Source organism: Terrapene carolina, unplaced genomic scaffold, assembly GCF_002925995.2.
Source record: "Terrapene carolina triunguis isolate 2854851 unplaced genomic scaffold, T_m_triunguis-2.0 Scaffold68, whole genome shotgun sequence".
In the NCBI taxonomy this organism is placed as follows: domain Eukaryota; kingdom Metazoa; phylum Chordata; order Testudines; family Emydidae; genus Terrapene; species Terrapene triunguis.
Window position 1 is genome coordinate 20,486,391 of NW_020664419.1, and position 22,105 is coordinate 20,508,495.

The 22,105-nt window shown below is 36.6% G+C and overlaps 1 protein-coding gene across 1 annotated transcript in view; it reads right to left on the reverse strand.

The window, feature by feature from the left end:
• ORC5 (origin recognition complex subunit 5) overlaps positions 1 to 22,105 on the reverse strand; it is a 138,820-nt gene that overhangs the window by 55,735 nt on the left and 60,980 nt on the right. The window lies entirely within an intron of this gene.

Here is a 22,105-nt window from a genome sequence, read left to right on the forward strand (position 1 = left end):
ATAAAACAAACATTTTCTCTCTGATTCAGTGAATACAAGAGGTCAAATTAAGGAAAAATATTTTTAATTTTAAACCTAAATCTTAAAAATTAAATTTTAAAGACAAGAGTTAGTTTTTCAGTTAAAAAAACCCGTTTTGATATTTTATTAATATACATCACCTTATGCAAACCTATAATTTGAAATTTGCAATACATATTTTCTATCGATGGCATTTTTATTCGTAATATAGAAGAGAGAGTATTGTTCCTGTGGTGAGAGGATGGAGTTAAATCATGAAATATTCACTTTTAATTAAGATTACTGTATCAAAGGCAAGACTTAATACAGAATTGAAGTAAGGATCAAGGTTAATGCCTATTCTGAAGAGAATTTACATAAATTATGCCTTCCTACTAAACTATGAGGCTTACTTTGTCAATTTATACCGTGTCATCATAAAAATTAGAGATGGAAAATATCTAACGTTTTAGTAAATTATATTTTTGTGTGCTTTGTCCAGTGTCATTTTAAAGGATTCAAGAAGTGGAGTCTTCCACTAAACCTCATGGGAGACTACTAAATAGTTTAAGATACCACTGACTGAAGCTTGTTCACGGTATTAAAAGCTTTTTCCTCTAATTTTTCATTAAATTACTTCTAAATTATTCCTTTTCTGGTATTGACAGACTTCAAATACTTGCAGAAAGTTATATTGCAGCTCTGAAGCTATTTTAGCAAAATTTGGGGGGTGGGGAATCATCTCTCTTGGGCTGTACATCACCAAGCACACAGTAATAAGTATGCATATACATTTCCTTTCCTTTCTCTTCTGGCCTGAGTCAGTCCCCTCTAGTCCCCAATTTTTGCTGCTTTTCATCCCTAGGTTTTTTTCATTATAACCACTTTCCGGGTATTTCTCACTAGTAGTTCTATTTCAGGTTATTTTCCTCTACAAAAACTTGCTTGAATTTACCAGCTTTGGCCTTCATTAGTTTCACACTGATATGTGAGTTTGATAAGAAAACAGAAGCAAAGCTATCCCTTTCCATTCAAGCCAAAAAACACACGCACACACAAGGAAGGAACAGAATAATCTGTATTAAATAGTGTTTTATTATAATTTATAAAAAAAATCATACTAGTGTGAGTTCTCTATAAATCCATGCTGTTTATATATCTGGTTGCTATTATTCTGTATGGCCACAAATTTCCAAAGTGACTAGTCATTTTGGATGCCTTGATTTTTGTTTGCTCAATTTGACACACATTAAAGGAATTTGGTTTCCAGAAGATGGGTGCTTAGCACTTGGTTTATATTTTTTAAAATGTTTCACAGTTTTACTAGGGAATGAAGACAAATTAATTGGATATTAATTGCAACGATCACTTCTCATTTTGAAACTCACCACATTTGGCTTTTATTTTATTTTTTTAAATATTTTTTGCTGAAGTCCCAGTCATCCATGAATGTTTCAAAGTGACTGCTAATGTTCAGTACATTCTTAAGAGATCAGCTAAACTATCTTTGATACTATGGTGCTGAATACTATACAAAATCCTAATAGCTTCCTGTAAGCCATACAGATAGCTTTACTCATTCTGGCTGAAATCCTGGCCCCAATGAAGTCAATGTCAGCCACTAAGTAGTGCCCTACTCCAGAAGAGGTCCAACGGATTTAAAATGAGATACTTCTGGTGTAAAGCACTAGTTGACGTGAATAAGATCATAATCTGGCTCCAGGTATTAGCATGAATATTGTCCAGACCTTTTGGTTTGTATATGCTAACTTTTCCCAAGTATTTCCTGGTTTTCTATCAGCCACTATATTATGGTATGACCATAGTCTCATAGATAATGTGCAACACAGTTCATTGCCAAATTGTAACTAACTGTTATGCTTTTGACATGTGGACCAAATAGCTCAGGGAACTGGTAGTGGTATACAGAACCTTACATTTATATGTCACATTTATTTAGACAGATAAGTCTGGTATGACCAAAAGTTCCTATTTCTGATGGCAGCTTAATGTGTTTTATGAAATTACTTTGGTAGTCTCAAAAAGTAGTTTGTAGCATGTAAGTATCCAGATCACATTCAACAACAACTCATTTGTCACTAACTGACAACCACATTATCTGTCTCAGGAGAAACCAAAAACTGAACGGGCATGGAGGTTGAATTCACCTGATGATTCTTCTAGATACTGGAAAAAATGCAATGTAGAGGAGATTACTCTGTGATGCTGTATGCATTCCATAAATAAAAAGATTATGTCAATCTCCTGAGTTGTCAGTCTAGCATCTTTCACGAGCATTACATTCACACAAATTATTAAAAAGCTTCTCCCTTTACCATCAGCATTATCCATCCGTTAGAAACCATGTCAGGCTAGAAAATAGCTGCTGCAAACAGTTTTCCAGAGCCAAGTGCTTGTGAATAAAGGAAAAAGGCTGAAAAAGATCATTTTGTAACCACAATCTTCAGTTTTCTGCCCATGTCCTTTCAGGAATCCTTCAGACAATCTTTTTGTTTTCAATATCAGTTATAACAAGTAAAGTGTCACCATTATTCTTTAAGTTATCCTTGGCCATTCTTTTTCATGCTTCTTGCTCTGATACCTAGGTAGCAGTTACCAACTTGCCCATTTTATCTAGGTCACAGGTACCCTGAATTATACTCACCACTATCCAGTCACTAAACAAGATCAACTTGGCTTTTACATCTCTAGTGTATCAATTATAATCAATGCCCCTGCTACCATCACTCCATTAGAGCCAAATTCATCAGAATTTGAATTCACTGCCGCTTGAAGAAGCTGCCATTTTGTTTCACAGGCTACTCAGTCTGGTCATTAGATTATTAGAAAGAAAATTTTTAAAAATATGTATACTACCTAATCATGAATTTTATATGTACATTCTATTTGCATTAATTGATTACAATAACTAAAATTACTTCTCTCTTCAGATATACAAATATCTTTTAATATTCAATTTACACTGTTGCAATAATTACCACCACAACTTGCTAGAAATGTCTGCATATACAATAACATCCATACATACCATTTGTATTTCAAGAACAAACACTAATATAGAAAACAAAAGTGGAATATCTAAAAATTAAATACTGAATTATTGCTATTAATCTATTTTATTTATTAATTATTGCTATTAATTGCTATTAATCTAAACTATTAGTGTTCTACATGTGGATAGCAGCAGGGCAACTGAGATTATCTTCATTCAAATATTCAAGGTTGCCCCATCAGATACTAATGACAAACATCTCTAAATCAGACAGATTGCATTTGCATTCTGTCCTTATAATCAAAAGTTGTATTAAAACATTTCAGTTTTTATTTAAGCTAACTGTGCCTGAAAATCATTAGTTATGAATAAAGAGGTATCAAGGCTTTATATTTTTTACTTTCTAAACTTTAAGCAATTGAGAAATACTTGGCCTTTTATTTATCTATGCACTTCTAGTGCACCAGTTACATGTACGTCCCATTTCCACAGATAACATTTCAGTCTAACTAAGGGACCCATCTCTCCACCTTTTCCTCATACTATGTTTTCCTGTAGTGGGATCACTCTCAGTATTGTCTTTCAAGAGACACTACCAGGCTTTTCTGCTGCTACCATTATTGAGAGAAGGCCTACGCAAAGACATAAGGCTTGTACTTTGACCTAAAAGCAGCAAAACTATGGCTCATCTTTCTCCTAGGGATTCCCACAGAAGTATGGTCTTTGCCAGCAAAAACATTCTTCTCATATGAACAGCCATACTGGGTCAGACCAAAGGTCCATCTAGCCCAGTATCCTGTCTACCGACAGTGGCCAATGCCAGGTGCCCCAGAGGGAGTGAACTTAAAAGGTAATGATCAAGTGATCTCTCTCCTGCCATCCATCACCACCCTCTGACAAACAGAGTCTAGGGACACCATTCCTTACCCATCGTGGCTAATAGCCATTAATGGACTTAACCTCCATGAATTTATCCAGTTCTCTTTTAAACGCTGTTATAGTCCTAGCCTTCACAACCTTCTCAGGTAAGGAGTTCCACAAGTTGACTGTGCGCTGTGTGAAGAAGAACTTCCTTTTATTTGTTTTAAACCTGCTGCCTATTAATTTCATTTGGTAACCCCTAGTTCTTGTATTATGGGAATAAGTAAATAACTTTTCCTTATCTACTTTCTCCACATCACTCATGATTTTATATACCTCTATCATATCCCCCCTTAGTGTCCTCTTTTCCAAGCTGAAAAGTCCTAGCCTCTTTAATCTCTCCTCATATGGGACCCGTTCCAAACCCCTAATCATTTTAGTTGCCCTTCTCTGAACCTTTTCTAATGCTAGTATATCTTTTTTGAGATGAGGAGACCACATCTGGACGCCGTATTCAAGATGTGGGCGTACCATCGATTTATATAAGGGCAATAATATATTCTCCGTCTTATTCGCTATCCCCTTTTTAATGATTCCTAACATCCTGTTTGCTTTTTTGACCGCCTCTGCACACTGCGTGGACATCGTCACAGAACTATCCACAATGACTCCAAGATATTTTTCCTGATTAGTTGTAGCTAAATTAGCCCCCATCATACTGTATGTATAGTTGGGGTTATTTTTCCCAATGTGCATTACTTGAAATTTAATGTGGATAAATGTAATTTGCCATTTTGTTGCCCAATCACTTAGTTTTGTGAGTTCTTTTTGAAGTTCTTCACAGTCTGCTTTGGTCTTAACTATCTTGAGCAGTTTAGTATCATCTGCAAACTTTGACACCTCACTTTTTATCCCCTTCTCCAGATCATTTATGAATGAGTTGAATAGGATTGGTCCTAGGACTGACCCTTGGGGAACACCACTAGTTACCCCTCTCCATTCTGAGAATTTACCATTAATTCCTACCCTTTGTTCCCTGTCTTTTAACCAGTTCTCAATCCATGAAAGGACCTTCCCTTTTATCCCATGACAAGTTAATTTACATAAGAGCTTTTGGTGAGGGACCTTGTCAAAGGCTTTCTGGAAATCTAAGTATACTATGTCCACTGGATCCCCCTTGTCCACATGTTTGTTGACCCCTTCAAAGAACTCTAATAGATTAGTCAGACACGATTTCCCTTTACAGAAACCATGTTGACTTTTGCCCAACAATTTATGTTCTTCTATGTGTCTGACAATTCTATTCTTTACTATTGTTTCGACTAATTTGCCCGGTATCGACGTTAGACTTACTGGTCTGTAATTGCCGGGATCACCTCTAGAGCCCTTTTTAAATATTGGCGTTACATTAGCTATCTTCCAGTCGTTGGGTACAGAAGCTGATTTAAAGGACAGGTTACAAACCCTAGTTAATAGTTCCGCAATTTCAAATTTGAGTTCTTTCAGAACTCTTGGGTGAATGTCATCTGGTCCTGGTGACTTGTTAATGTTAAGTTTATCAATTAATTCCAAAACCTCCTCTAGTGACACTTCAAACTGTGACAGTTCCTCAGATTTGTCACTTACAAAAGCCGGTTCAGGTTTGGGAATCTCCCTAACATCCTCAGCCGTGAAGACTGAAGCAAAGAATTCATTTAGTTTCTCCGCAATGACTATCATCTTTAAGCGCTCCTTTTGTATCTCGATCATTGAGGGGCCCCACTGGTCATTTAGCAGGCTTCCTGCTTCTGATGTACTTAAAAAACATTTTGTTATTAGCTTGTGAGTTTTTGGCTAGCCGTTCTTCAAACGCCTCTTTGGCTTTTCTTATTACATTTTTACACTTAATTTGGCAGTGTTTATGCTCCTTTCTATTTACCTCACTAGGATTTGACTTCCACTTTTCAAAGGAAGTCTTTTTATCACTCACTGCTTCTTTTACAAGGTTGTTAAGCCACGGTGGCTCTTTTTTAGTTCTTTTACTGTGTTTCTCAATTTGGGGTATACATTGAAGTTGGGCCTCTATTATGGTGTCTTTAAAGAGCGCCCATGCAGCTTGCAGGGATTTCATTTTAGTCACTGTACCTTTTAATTTCTAACTAACCCCCTCATTTTTGCATAGTTCCCCTTTTTGAAATTAAATGCCACAGTGTTGGGCTGTTGAGGTGTTCTTCCCACCACAGGGATGTTAAATGTTATTATATTATGGTCACTATTTCCAAGCGTCCTGTTATAGTTACCTCTTGGACCAGCTCCTGCGCTCCACTCAGGACTAAATCTAGAGTTGCCTCTCCCCTTGTGGGTTCCCGTACCAGCTGCTCCAAGAAGCAGTCATTTAAAGTATCAAGAAATTTTGTCTCTGCATTTCGTCCTGAGGTGACATGTTCCTAGTCAATATGGGGATAATTGAAATCCCCCACTGTTACGGAGTTCTTAATTTTGATAGCTTCTCTAATTTCCCTTAGCATTTCATCATCACTATCACGGTCCTGGTCAGGTGGTCGATAATAGATCCCTAATGTTATATTCTTATTAGAGCATGAAATTACTATCCATAGAGATTCTATGGAACACGTGGATTCACTTAAGATTTTTACTTCATTTGATTCTACATTTTCTTTCACGTATAGCGCCACTCCCCCCCCGCACGACCTGTTCTGTCCTTCCGATATATTTTGTACCCCGGAATGATTGTGTCCCATTGATTGTCCTCAGTCCACCAGGTTTCTGTGATACCTATTATATCAATATCCTCGTTTATCACGAGGCACTCTAGTTCACCCATCTTATTATTTAGACTTCTAGCATTTGTGTACAAGCACTTTAAAAACTTGTCACTGTTTATTTGTCTGCCCTTTTCTGATGTGTCCGATTCTTTATGTGAATGTTTCTCATCTGATCTGGCCCTTACATTATCCTCTTCCATCCTCTGCTCCTGACTAGAACCTGGAGATTCTCTATCAATAGACTCTCCTCTAAGAGAAGTCTCTGTCCGATCCACATGCTCCTCTGCAGCAGTAGGCTTTCCACCATCTCCTAGTTTAAAAACTGCTCTGCCACCTTTTTAATGTTAAGTGCCAGCAGTCTGGTTCCACTTTGGTTTAGGTGGAGCCCATCCTTCCTGTATAGGCTCCCCATATCCCAAAAGTTTCCCCAATTCTTAATGAATGTAAACCCCTCCTCTCTACACCATTGTCTCATCCACACATTGTGAGACTGAAGCTCTGCCTGCCTACCTGGCCCTCCGCGTGGAACTGGGAGCATTTCTGAGAATGCCACCATAGAGGTCCTGGATTTCAGTCTCTTTCCTAGCAGCCTAAATTTGGCGTCCAGGACATCTCTACCCCCGGAGAGGTAACCTCAGTGCGAGAGGATACCCCAACATCATCTGGAAGGAGGGTCCCAACTATGGGAAGGTTTCCCTCTGCTCCCGTTGACTGCTCTACTTCCCTGGGCCTTTCATCCTCCTCAACAGCACAGGGGCTGTCTGGCCGGAGGTGGGACAATTCTACAGTGTCCCAGAAAGCCTCGTCAACATACCTCTCTGCCTCCCTTAGCTCCTCCAATTCCGCCACCCTGGCCTCCAACGCCCATACGCGGTCTCTGAGGGCCAGAAGCTCCTTGCACCGAATGCACACACACGCCACACGCCCACAGGGCAGGTAATCATACATGCTGCACTCAGCGCAATAAACTGGATAGCCCCCACTCTGCTGCTGGGCTTCTGCCTGCATTGTCTCCTAGTTAATTAAAGGGTTTGTTTAAATCAAGAAGTTTTGAATGTAGTTTAGTTTACAGTTTTAAAGAAAACAGCAAGGGGCCCTTACTCGCTTCCAAACTCCCTCGCGAAACTCCCTGTTAGCAGCCCCTGTTCTCAACTGCCAGAGTTCCAGTGCTTGTTGCTGGGTTAAGCAACAGCAGCCCTCCTAAACAGGAGGGCTGACACTGGCCAGCCAGCAGTAGAACACCACCATTAGTAAAAAGAACAGGAGTACTTGTGGCACCTTAGAGACTAACAAATTTATTAGAGCATAAGCTTTCGTGGGCTACAACCCACTTCTTTGGATGCATATGCTTATGCTCTAATAAATTTGTTAGTCTCTAAGGTGCCACAAGTACTCCTGTTCTTTTTGCGGATACAGACTAACACGGCTGCTACTCTGAAACCACTATTAGTGTGTCCCTTCCCAAAATACACTGTGAAGCACAACTGGCTAAGTCAGTCCACAGGATGAATTCACAAGTGGGGGATGGTCATTGATTTCTCTGGTCCTTCAATGGCTTTCACAGGAAACCTGAGGTTTGCGGAGGGAGGTTTTTAGATTACTGAGCTAAGCTATTCACATCCTTTTAAGTCACCATATAACTGTATTGCAGTGTTCTCTACATTTCTCCTCTCCATCTCTATCCCAATGTTTTGTTGCCCCTTTTTTACATTATAAGTGAAATTAGACTACAAGATCTTAGATGAGGATCCTTGTACAGCATCTATGTACCGTGAGACATTCTGCACAGTTTTCAACCCTGAAAATAATAATAAATAATCATCCTCTGGTCAGACGTGCTGCCCAACTAATGCAGGACTTTTAATGGAACATCAGCACCTTGCTGCATTCAGGACAAGACAATGAAGCTTCACTTTTTTGGATCAAGTTTTAGGTTGTCATGGGAAATCAGAAAGTTTTTTTTTTTTCTTAGCCTCATATTCTGTCACAATGTTATATTTTTAAACAAGCTACAATAATTGTAATCTTTTACTTCTGTTTACCAAGCATATAAACTTTTCAGAGTGAAAATTTACTCTAATTTCCAGCTCCATATCTTCCCAAGTCCACTCCTCAAAATAATATTTTTGTTAATTTCCCTAGAAGGAGGACAGCTACATTATTCCAATTCTTACTATTCACCATCTATGAAGGGGCATTCTTTTGTCAATAGGCTTCATATTTTAAAATCCTGCCTTCCAAATTAACTGTACTGCAGCTGCTTCTTTTGTCCATGATGCTGTGTCAAGGCCCGCTGTTCCCAATTAAATGAATAGAAAGCAGCAGAGGGTATTTGGAGGAAGAAAGGGGGGGTCAAGTAAAAAGTCAGTGACTAGAACTGTACTTGACATAAAGCAGAAATACAACCACTCTACAAATATTTAGTCAAAGCGATAACATACATTCTTTAACGTTCCATTTTGTTACCTGTTTGTGCTAAAATAAGTTGTCCATATACACATTGGTACTTCATTTTTGACAGCATCCAAAATTGTTATAGGGGCCTCCCAATACAGATAAACTACAAACTAATTTCAAATATGATGCAACAAAGGCACTCAAGTATCTCAGTGGTATATATGTACAGAATAGGAGTGGGGAGGAGTAACAGGACAGTAGGAAGGGGCACAGACAGGACAGGAAAAGAATCTATAACTATAGCTGAATCTTCCACCAGGAATACTGGATCATATTTTGTGTCTTTGCATCATGGCAGAGAGCAATAGTTACAAATCTATACAGCCTTATGAGGAATATAACATAACATAACAGAGAGGAATACAGATTTATAGCTACTAAACCCTTTGATTCTACCTAATCAAAGCACAAAAATGTCCACTACCTATCGTAACACTGCCCCCAAATTTATTTTTATGAAAAGGAGAGCATTTTGGAATAGAATTATGCACAGATGCTAAATAGTTAAAAGATATGTTAAATCTGTCACACATACAAGCTGGATTTAGATACAGAAGTTAAGAGGTTGTGCAGTATTTGCTTAATTAATCTTTGCTCTATTAACAGATAAACCAGATGTACTATTATGTTCTTTGTTCTCATCTGCAGAGGGGATGAGCAGATTATTTATCTCCAAACAATAGGAGTTCGTGTACTACAGTGTGGATTTTTTTTTTTTTTTTTTTTTTTTTTTATGTTATTTTTTTTTATTTTTTGTTTTTATTTTTTTATTTTTTTATAATTTTTTTTTTTTTCAAATAATAGGAGTTTGTGTACTACAGTGTGGATTTTTTTTTTTTTTTTTTTAAATCTGGAAGGCAATCACTAACAAGCTTCAGCTGGAACTGCTTGATGTAAAAACAGTGTGAACTTGTTCCTCAACTAATAAATGATGTTCCTTCCATTAAGAAAAATAAACTTATTTCCAAATGGAGGGTTTTGGTTTTTTTAAAACACAATTCTATATTTAACACTGTTAGATACTATGTATTGTATATTGAACAGTATATTGAAATAACTATTTTTTTCATAGATAATTTTTTTTAAACTTTTGCAAAATTAAGACTATAAGTAACACCAGGAGAAAATAAAAAATAAGATAATCAGCAGTTAATCAGTATACGAAACCTCCTCCATGCTACACCTGATGCAGTCTCAGGTGATGCCACAGTATGAAAGAGTACTTAGTGTTATATTCAGAGGGCCACGATATGTGCTATATTTATGAATGCATATAATGAACATATTGCATGAAGCAGTTAAGCGCTATTGTCAAGATTGCTAGCCTAAACATTCATTTGCTTTGAAAGCTTTTTTTTTTAAATCTGATTGACGTATCTTTGAAAAGATCAATCATATACCATATTCTGGCATTACTATACCATAATACTTAATTAAAAATCCAATATATTGTGCGCCCCTCACAAAACTGGTACAAAAAAACCAATCCTCTATCATAATGTTCATACATAGGCACAACATAAGTAAGCCAATGCAAAATTTGTTTAAAAAAAATATTACTGGAGCCAAGAAACTAAAACTAAACAAGGGAAGACTTTCAAGGTAGGTCAACTTTTAGGATTAATAACCTTGACAGAATGTTTACCATTGAAACTGACTAATTCTCCGTGCTTCCATACAGATTGTACCAGTGTTAGAGTTCTGCCCCCTAGCATCCTTCCTTCCATTATATCATAAGCTTTTCTTCTGAAAATCTATTTATATTAATTTACAAAAATTTCAATCTTTAGGAGAGGGCTGAAAAAAAAACTAGATCACATCCTTTTTCTAAACCAGTGAATGTTTAGAAAAGTGCAACTGTACAATTGGACTCTTGTCACTGGAGATTCCTTGGGATAGGGATTGTCTTCATTTAAAGTGTACTGTACAGTACGCAGTGTATCATCAGTGTTTAACGTGTGATAATACAGGCGTTTATTATCTCACTATTGCAAAGTCACATACAAGCCTTAGTGTAATGTAAAGTTTGAATGAATTCAGCTTTCCAGTTAACAAATGATATCATAAGCAGCAAATAAGAAAGGCTACTGAAGACTCCTTCAGTATATAATCACAAGCATCAAAATAATAAAAAGAAGCAAGATATTATGGTTTGCAACTACCTGGTAAGTCATACAGCATCTTTGTTCCAGGAATGGTTGGAGATCCCTGGCAATTTTCTATCTACTAACCAAACCAAGGGTTCAGAAATTTGCTGCCCTAAATTAGAAAGGAATTTTTCTTTTTAATTTAGCTTCTGAGTAAGGCAATACTTTTATATTTTAGGAAACAGACAGCAAAATAATATATCTAAAATTAATCACAATACTTTAAAATCTAATTTAGACCATTCAACAAAATATGGCTCAGACCAATTTTTCCCCAAAGAAAAATTTTGTTTTTTAAACCTATAAATACTACAGAGCTTATTAGTAGCTGCTTCTCCATAGCTTTAATTATAAAACATTATTTTGACTGAGATATGAGTCTAGGGTTTTATTTTATTCACAGCCATGCTGAGGCTTGAAGTTGTTTAGTCAGTTATTTGGTTAAAAAGAAGTATTGCCTGCTCATTTTCTTTGGTTTAACAGCAGGCTCTCAAGCTGCCATACATGCTAACCCATGATACCATGCTGTGTTCCATACACAGTTCCCCATTTTTGCTTGCACATTTCTGCCAGATTTGTCTAATAATCAAGAAAAGTCGTAAGAAGTTATGAGAAAATAAGAAGCGGGGAAGAGGGGACAGTTGATTTACTGCCTTCCTTTCTTCCTTATTTCCTAAAAGCCCTTACACTTATTAGGGATTTTCTTAATCTTTAGACAAATATGGCACAAACATGCACAAATGTGCATACACATGTACAAGGAATGTAGATAGTGGTGACCAAGTGCAATAGTACAGATATGCATATTTAGTGGGGTATTGTTTCTTGTATACACCTGCCAACAGTAAAAAGAACTGTCCTCCTAATAACTCAACTCTGATGAGCATGGAGCAACCATGCAGCTTGTTCTCAACCACCAGGCTGCAGTCATAGCCAGGGATTCTGAGTGATGTACATATGACATAGATTCCCTGATTGTGTACGAGAGCCCATTAGCATGACATAGCCCTGTGAAGAAAAGCTACTGCCCTGGGATTAAAGTAGGATTGGGTGTGTTTGAACCTTGCTCTGGACTTCATGATAGTCACCTTGTTGGTGCTACAAAGGAATTTTTCCCTCACTATCAGATTGGTCTCGGTATTGTGGGTTTATTTGGGGTTGGTTTTTTTTTTTTGCCTTCCTCACAGCAGTCCAGGGATCTGAACTGTAAAATTCATTTTGTCACAACTTGGCAGATATCTAGGGGGATCTCGTTCCTTGAAACTGGAATTGGAAGCAAATTAGCAGAAGATCTCCTAAAAGGTGGGGAATATGGTTGGGAGTCCTAATATCTGGTACAGCAAGGAAACATCACTCTCTTCACCCACCCCTTAACCTTTGGACCAAGGGAGGACAATGGGATCCAGCACCAGTGCTGGGACCAGTTTAACACAGTGTGGGGGGGTTAATGGCAGCCCTCTACCAGGTGGTACCAATTACAAAGAAGGTATGATCCTACACTGGATGAGTTATTGCAGGATGATTCACAGATGCATTACTTAATAAAGTTGTGGCCTAGTTAAACCACATTCCTGGTATCTTGTGATTCTTCTTGCAGCTACCGAGACAAATATATTTTTGTCTAAACACATTAACCCTAAATACTGCACACAGATATAAATTCTGTTTTAGCACAGTTTAACTTTTACTTGGAAGACCTATGATCTGACCATGCTCAGAGTGAGTGTCATTTTTGTATTTAAATCTAGGGTTGGGAATTGAAAGATCACCTATTTATCTGTATCCCAGCATCTATAGCATGGTGGAAACCCTCAAGGCAAAATAAATTGTTATGAATTAAAACTGAGGGAGAGCATCCTTAACTATTATAATCACCTCACTTTTGAAAGCTTAATATTTCATCCTCAGGGTTGAATTAACACTTTTCTATATATTGCGGGGGGGGGGGGGATCCCCATGTGTCAAGTCCCTCTGACACACATGCCAACTAGAAATAGTGTATAATTTTGAGGGCAACCGCGGTAAAATATTTCCTGACTGGAAAAAAGTTAGTGATATTGTTATATAATGTCCAAATTTGGAGACATGAACTACATAATTCTTTCTGGGGTGGGTTTTAAATTTCTATGAGCTTACAAACTATTTCTGACATTCAGCAAGAAAACAAGAAACCTCATTTCTATACAAAGTAATCTCTATTGAAAACCAGAATCATCTCCAGGTTCTGAACATGCAAGTCAGTTGAGACCAAGATGCAGAAGGATAAAAATGTATTTCACCCCCACACCAACACATTTCCCAAGTTTACAATAAATATTTCAATAATCTCTGGTGAAGTTTTAGCACTGGCTCTGCCTTAAACTGCAGGAGGGAGGGGGATGAGCAAGATCTTACTGTTCACTCATGGAGAAGAGCACTTCCAAACCAGTAAAAAGAAAAAAAAGAACATATTTAAAAAAAAAAAAAATCAAGTTGGCACTGTCTTTTTAAACTAAATTTAAAAAACCCAGAAACCAATGGGGACTCTGTCTATAAACAAAAGGGTATATTTTGATTTTTGATTTTAAACCCGTTTTCAAAAATTAAATTTTTTTTCTGTTTTCCGGTAAGGCCCTTTGAGGAAAAGCCACCACCACCACCACGTATGCTTTAGCCAAATCCTCCTTGTCTGTGAGAATGTCTGCATGCTCCCTTTTCATTTTCAACTGCTCTTTTGCTGCTTCTGTTACACTCAAAGAGGGCCTGGAGTAAAACATGCACAAGAGCAATCCCCAGAGCAGTGCATGAAAGTGACGGCATCATGCTAGAACATGAGAAAGGAAGTGCAACTGATCAAACAGAAAAGATTGAAGCTGACTGTACACTAAGTGCTGTCAGCTGAATAAGAGAAAAACAAAGAAAAAAGGAAATATTTGTTTTTTTTATTTACAAAATCAATAATTTGAGCTGTTAGAAACGTGATTTTTAAAAGCTGACCGTGTCCCTTTAAGATTGTATTGCATGACTGGCCTAGTAGTACAACAACACCACACCAAAATCTGGCATAGGAAGAGATTTGGAAGTCTAATTTACTATACCAGTGAGACTGAGCACTACATAGTGTTGCTACCTTTGGTCTCCTGGGGGAGGATATGCCACGGTAAAAAGAGCACTCCAGCTGACCTATTCATTAGAGGAACGGGCAACAAGCATGGTTCCTTCCAATCTGTATAGCAGGTGCCACACTTTGTCAGCAAGAAAAAAAAATGAGGGATAAAATATAAACAGAAAACATCAGATATTCTTCAGAGAATAAAAAGATTTATTTAAATTACCCTTTTAAGCTGCTGGGGTCAGGGAACGAGTCTTTTAGTAAACTCTGTAAATTGCCACATAAACCTACAGTGCTATGTAAATAATTAATATATAAAAATGAGTTATTCCCAAATCCAATCCACTTGAGAAAATGGAGAAAATAGAACATATTTTTGATGCTTCTGTAGAGGACAGTTTGATTTTTAAGCTATGTCCCTTTGGCTCCGTCTTGCTGAAAGCATGTTAAATATGCTGTTTATTTTTTTTGATGGAGTCACATTAAATTAGCATTTAGCATAACCGTCTTTAAGAGGGATAACTGTAAATATGAAATATATCCTTTTTCAAAGACTCAAACTCCAGTGCCAGTTTCATTTGGAATTACATCCATTGCTTTGCCATATTAGAAAGTTCCTCCTCTACACTTGAATCCCAGACAGTGCCATATATATCTATATATATATAGATATATATATCTATATCTATATATATATCTATATATATCTATATATATAGATATAGAGAGAGAGAGAGAGAGAGAGAGAGATCCATAGCCATATATATTTATATCTCTATCTATATAAATAATATATAAATATTACAGTTTGCGCTCATTTTATGAGTAATACCCATGACAGGCCTGTAGAAATTCGGTTGCTTTTGCTGGTGTTAAACACACCAGAAACATGGAACAAATGAACCATAAAACTTTTTATATTGCACGCTCACGACTTATGAAATGATTGACAACACAAACAAAAACAGAAAACATCTGGAAATGGCAGGAGGATACAGGGTTTTTGCAGAGCTCTAGTTTTCTAATACTACTCCACTCAGAAATAAATGCATATAATTCCTATTTTGAATTTAACCCAAGGGGGGGGGACAGTAGACATCTTCATTTTTGGATCTAAATAAACATCAAACTCCTTTCAAATTATCCAGCATAGTTTGTTCTACTATAATACTATGAGATAGTATAAAGTGAAAACACAAATAAAAACCCGATTCTATTCCAATCATTTTTCAACTATAAACACACTTTATAATTATTGTGCATAGAAGGGTATATGCTTCTCCATTTCTACACATTTCTTTATTCTAACTAATATTTGTTACAATTATTATTTATACAAGGTAGCGCTCACAGACCCAATTGTGCTCTTTTACCATGATATACCCTATTTTGCTGATTGCCATAATTTACACAGTAAAAGTCAGCCCTCACACCAAAGCCTTTAGTCTAAGGACAGTGACTTCAATGGGCTTATTGATATGCTTAAGTTATATGTGTGCGTAAGTACTTGTAGAATCAGGACCTAAATTAAGGCGACACACTAAGTGGGTCCAACATACAATCAGAGGGGAGGGGAGAATAAGATTAGAAAAATGCCAAGAGTGATAGGACTGTGTAAACTAGCTACATGCAGAATTTGCAGGAAGTTTTCATTTAGTAAAAGAACAAAAATATGTTTTTATAATAATAGTAATCCCTGCTGGCCTTGTCAATTTTGTGTCACAATTTATTTTAGTGATCATGGTAGAAGCAAGTTTTAAGGAGGGATTTGGAGGACTACAGTGTAATGGTTTAATAGATTAGTTCAGGGAAGGTGTTCCATATATAAAAGGTGGCATAGAAGAAACCATCTAGGAACTTGTGGGAGAAGAGAACTAACAAGAGATGGAGGTTAGCATCATTTGCCATCTTTTAGAACTTAAATAGAATAGAAAATTGACTGTCCAGGTAATAATATTAGCAGCACTATTTTGAATGGACCTAAGGGTGTGTGAGTGCACGTGTATGCAGTAGATGTCCAAGATTTGGACAGTGGAGACTATAGTAGTCAACCCAGGAGATAAAGCCTGGATGAGAGTATATAAATTTGTTTTGTTTTTGTATGGTGAGAGAGAACACTGAAAGAGAAATCATACATAAATTCACAAGTATGGTTTTTATTAATACCTATTAGGCTTTAAACAGGGAACAAGAAAAATATGATAATCTTCAATAGTTCTCTCCCTTAAATGCTGCACAACTAAAGCCAAATTCTCATCTCTCATGCAAAGGCAAAATTAAATGGGCTCACAGAATCTTCCTCCTAATGTGCATAAAGCAACTAGGTAGCTTCTCCCAACAACCAAACTGTAGTAATAGTACCTGCCCTACCATTGAGGTTTTAGCTAGTGGATCCACATATACACTTGGATCCAGGTATACACACTGACTACACCCCAGTTGTCCCATAGGGCTGTCATAGATGTGCTATAAAGCAGGGCTTAGTGGTGTGTAGAAGATGGAATCTTCTATGGCCTTTATTCAATTTGCAGCAGCAAATCATGGTGGCGCCACTGGTTTTAGGGCCTGGTGTAATTGTAGGTTTTATTCCCATTTTTCATTATTAAAATAACATTTATTCCCAAGGTTGATTGGCAAATGCCCAATCCAACAGGATCAACTGTATTTATATATGTTCACCCAGGTACAGAAAATTGTATTAAGTGGTTATGAAAGGCAAATATAAAATCTTCAGCTTATTAAATGCTTAGACAAAAGTGTGTCTAAAGAAGTGTGTCTAAAATAGTATGTTTCCTCATTCTAGAGTCTCACAGTGGTTTAGGAGCCTACTTTCTATCTACCCTTTTTTCCTCTGAAGTTCAAGAAATGTTGATGCCTTGTCAAAAAATGAATTCAATGACACAAAAGCAACCTATTGGAAACATTTTAAAACTATATTTAATATATTAATCTTTCCATTTCCAGTAATGTCTTACCTCTGGCCAATTAGAACAATCCAGGTGAAAAAATAACAAACATTTCAGATGAAAGAAAAAGATCATTCAAAACCTTTCAAGTAAATAGAACGCCTACACAGGCGTACACGCACATTAATAATAGAAAGAGGAAAAATCACTAAAGTTTCCCTCAAATACATTAGATATTCTCCGCAGGTGTGTGAAACTGTGTTTAAAAACACAGTACTAAGGCCAAAATGAGTTTCAACTTTTAAAGTGGTAATTAAGACAAATTTCTTTTGAGAGAAGTTTGATTTGCTGAAAGTCTATGCTAACAAGTGAGGAAATGAAAAGAAAATGAATGGGCCAAATTCATGCCCAGTATAACCTTCCTGATTCTAGTGGAGTTACACCAGGAAAAATTTGGTCCCATACATCTCGTCAACCAGAAAGTTCAGTCTTATACAAACAAGAACACAGTAACTTTTTATGTGAGTAAAAGAAAGGCCCATTTATTAAGGCCTATGACTAATAACAAAAGGCAAAACCTAGATGAATCTTCAAACACCTTGAAGGTCTATATGGTAAAAAAACAAAATTAGATTTATTAAATCTTAGCATTAACAGAAAATTAAAAATCTATATGTCTATTCATTATTTATAGATGGAAAGACTTATTTTGAAAAGTTAATGAGTAGATTTTCTTCATGGATAGAAATTTGGCACAGAAATGAGAGAAGCAAGACATTATCAACGACATTCTAGATCTTACAGCAGCCTTTATTAGTGATTAACATTTTCTGCTGAAAGTTACTAAAATTTAGAGATGAGATGGGCTTGTGTTTTTGAAAATTCATGGTGACACTGTACCTAAATATAACAAGTGGCTCTAATATAGAGCTTTTCCTCTGTGGATCACAAAGTAGATAAAATAAAATACTGTTGAAGAAACTAAAAGCCAACTATTACTTTGAAAAACATTTTTAAACAGTGTACAGTACTGATTTTCATATAGCTTCTTGTCTGTGGATTCCACAAAGTTTCATATATACAGACTAGCAAAATAGCCAGATTTTGTAAGAATTATACAGTTCTCAAGACTTTATTTTAATTTGAATAAAACCTTTAATGAGAAAAGGCTTACAATGTGATTAGTGAAATATCAAAATAGTCTTATAAATGCTTAAAAACAATAAAAACTTGTTCAACCTATCTTAAATTCTGGTTTTAAAATTTAAATTATATTCTGTTAAAATATATTTTATATTATTCCAGTTAGAAACTTGAAGAAAAATCTTATTTAATTGAAAATCTAATGTAATAAAAGATATCACAATCAGTGAAAAATCCATAAAATTCAAGCTCAAGATTGATTGACAATCCTTATCTTTAGACTTCTCTGGGTTGTTGGATGTTTATTACAACCTTGTTATTTATTGCAGTTTTTTAAAGTTTAATCTACATATATTTAAGAGGAAAATGTTAACTATTAAATATATAATTTGACAACAATGCCATCTACTGTACATTTTAAATTAGCATGATGTGTTTGTTTTTTAAATGTTTATCCTGTAACATACCATAGATAGCTAGGGAGGGAAATATGCTATGTACAAATTGTATGTCTAAAATTGAAGAAGGGTTATATGACAGCAGGGATATCTTGAGTGTTCATTTTGGGGTTTTTTTAAGAAGGATGTAAAAATCTAAATATAATTAAGCATATTAGAACTTATTCCCCAAGAGATGCATCCGTGGCTCAATCAAACAAAAAAGGCACAGGGAAACCAGTTTTTAAAAGCAAATGATAAGAGGCAACTTAGAGGAATAAAAAAGGAAAGCAGGAAAGTATTAGACGTTTATAGGTATCCTCAAAGGTTAAGGTCAGACTGTTGAGAATCAGGTTTATAATACGAATCTAGTTTCATATTTAACAATGAAGCAGCTATTGCTGCTTGATAAATCCAAACTGCTAATGAAAACTGTAGGTTTGTTTCTGTTCACCATATCCTGTAGTTATACTGCCATCTACTGAAATGTTATTTCATTAAGTATTTAGGATAGTTAAAAACAGGTACTTGAAGACAGTATTTGATAAAGATAATCAATAAGGTTCCATCGAAAAGGAGCCTAGATAAAAAGAAGTGCATATCACAACAAACATCTTGTGTGATCTTTCACTGCTGGAACCCATACCTTTTGTGGACCATTACCCATTGCTGGAATACAGTAAAGGATGCCTTAATTTAAAAACATAAGAACAGCCATACTGGGTCAGACCAAAGGTCCATCTAGCCCAGTATCCTGTCTTCCGACAGTGGCCAATGCCAGGTGCCCCAGAGGGAATGAACAGAACAGGTAATCATCAAGTGATCCATCCCCTGTCGCCCATTCATGATTTTATAGATCTCTATCAGATCCCCGCTTAGTCGTCTCTTTTCCAAGCTGAAAAGTCACAGTCATATTACTCTCTCCTCATACAGCAGCCGTTCCATACCCCTAATTATTTTTGTTCCTCTTTTCTGAACCTTTTCCAATTCCAATGTATCTTTTTTGAGATGGGGCGACCACATCTGCACACAGTATTCAAGATGTACCATCGATTTATACAGAGGCAATATGATATTTTCTGTGTTATTATTTATCCCTTTCTTAATGATTCTCAAGATTCTGTTTGCTTTTTTGACTGCTGCTGCACCTTGATCGGATGTTTTCAAAGAACTATCCACAATGACTCCAAGATCTCTTTCTTGAGTGGTGACAGCTAATTTAGACCCCATCATTTTATATGTATAGTTGGGATTATGTTTTCCAATGTGCATTACTGTGCATTTATCAACACTGAATTTTATCTGCCATTTTGTTGCCCAGTCACCCATTTTTGAGAGATCCTTTTGTAGCTCTTCGCAGTCTGCCTGGGACTTAACTATCTTGAGTAGTTTTGTATCATCTTCAAATTTTGCCACCTCACTGTTTACCCCTTTTTCCAGATCATTTATGAATATGTTGAATAGGACTGGGCCCACTACAGACCCCTGGGGGACACCACTATTTATCTCTCTCCATACTGAAAACTGACCATTTATTCCTTCCCTTTGTTTCCTATCTTTTAACCAGTTACCAATCCATGAGAGAACCTTCCTTCTTATCCATTGACTGCTTACTTTACTTAATAGCCTTTGGTGAGGGACCTTGTCAAAGGCTTTCTGAAAATATAAATACACTACATCCACTGGATCCCCCTTGTCCACATGCTTGTTGACCCCCTCAAAGAATTCTAGTAGATTGGTGAGGCATGATTTCCCTTTACAAAAACCATGTTGACTATTCCCCAACAAATTATGTTCATCTATGTGTCTGACAATTTTGTTCTTTACTATAGTTTGCCCGGTACTGAAGTCAGGCTTACCGGCCTGTAATTGCCAGGGTCACCTCTGGAGCCCTTTTTAAAAATCAGGGTCACGTTAGCTATCCTCCGGTCATTTGGTACAGAAGCTGATTTAAATGATAGGTTACAGATGACAGTTAGTAGTCCTGCAATTTCACATTTGAGTTCCTTCAGAATTCTTGCGTGAATACCATCTGGTCCTGGTGACTTATTACTGTTTAGTTTATCAGTTTGTTCCAAAACCTCCTCTAATGACACCTCAATCTGGGACAATTCCTCAGATTTGTCACCTAAAAAAAATGGCTCAGATTTGGGAATCTCCCTCACATCCTAAACAGTGAAGACCGATGCAAAGAATTCATTTAGTTTCTCCGCAATGGCCTTATCATCCTTGAGTGCTCCTTTAGCATCTCAATCGTTCAGTGGCCCCACTGGTTGTTTAGCAGGCTTCCTGCTTCTGATATACTTAAAACATTTTTTGATATTACTTTTTAGTCTTTAGCTAGCTGTTCTTCAAATTCTTTTTTGGCCTTCCTAATTATATTTTTACACTTCATTTGCCAGATTTTATGCTCCTTTCTATTTTCCTCATTAGGATTTAACTTCCCCTTTTTAAAGGATACCTTTTTGCCTCTCACAGCTTCTTTTACTTTGTTGTTTAGCCACGGTGGCTTTTTTGGTTCTCTTACTATGTTTTTTAATTTGGGGTATACAGTTAAGTTGAGCCTCTATTATGGTGTCTTTAAAAAGTTTCCATGCAGCTTGGAGGGATTTTACTTTTGGTGCTGTACCTTTTAATTTCTGTTTAACTAACCTCCTCATTTCTGTGTAATTCCCCTTTCTAAAATTAAATGCTACAGTGTTGGACCGCTGTGGTGTTTTCCCTGCCACAGGGACGTTAAATTTAATTATATTATGGTCACTATTACCAAGTGGTCCAGCTATATTCACCTCTTGGACCTGATACTGTGCTCCACTTAGGACTAAATCAAGAATTGCCTCTCCTCTTGTGGGTTCCAGGACTAACTGCTCCAAGAAGCAGTCATTTAAGGTGTCAAGAAACTCTCTCTGCATCGCTTCCTGAGGTGACATGTACCCAGTCAATATGGGGATAGTTGAAATACCCAATTATTATTGAGTTTTTTATTTTAATAGCGTCTCATTTCCCTGAGCATTTCACAGTTACTATCGCCATCCTGGTCAGGTGATCTGTAATATATCCCTACTGCTATATTCTTATTATTCAAGCATGGAATTACTATCCATAGAGATTCTATGGTACAGTTTGGTTCATTTTTACTTCATTTGATTCTACGCTTTCTTTCACATATAGTGCCACTCCCCCACCAGCATGACCTGTTCTGTCCTTCCAATATATTTTGTACTGTGGTATTACTGTGTCCCATTGATTATTCTCATTCCACCAAGTTTCTGTGATGCCTATTAT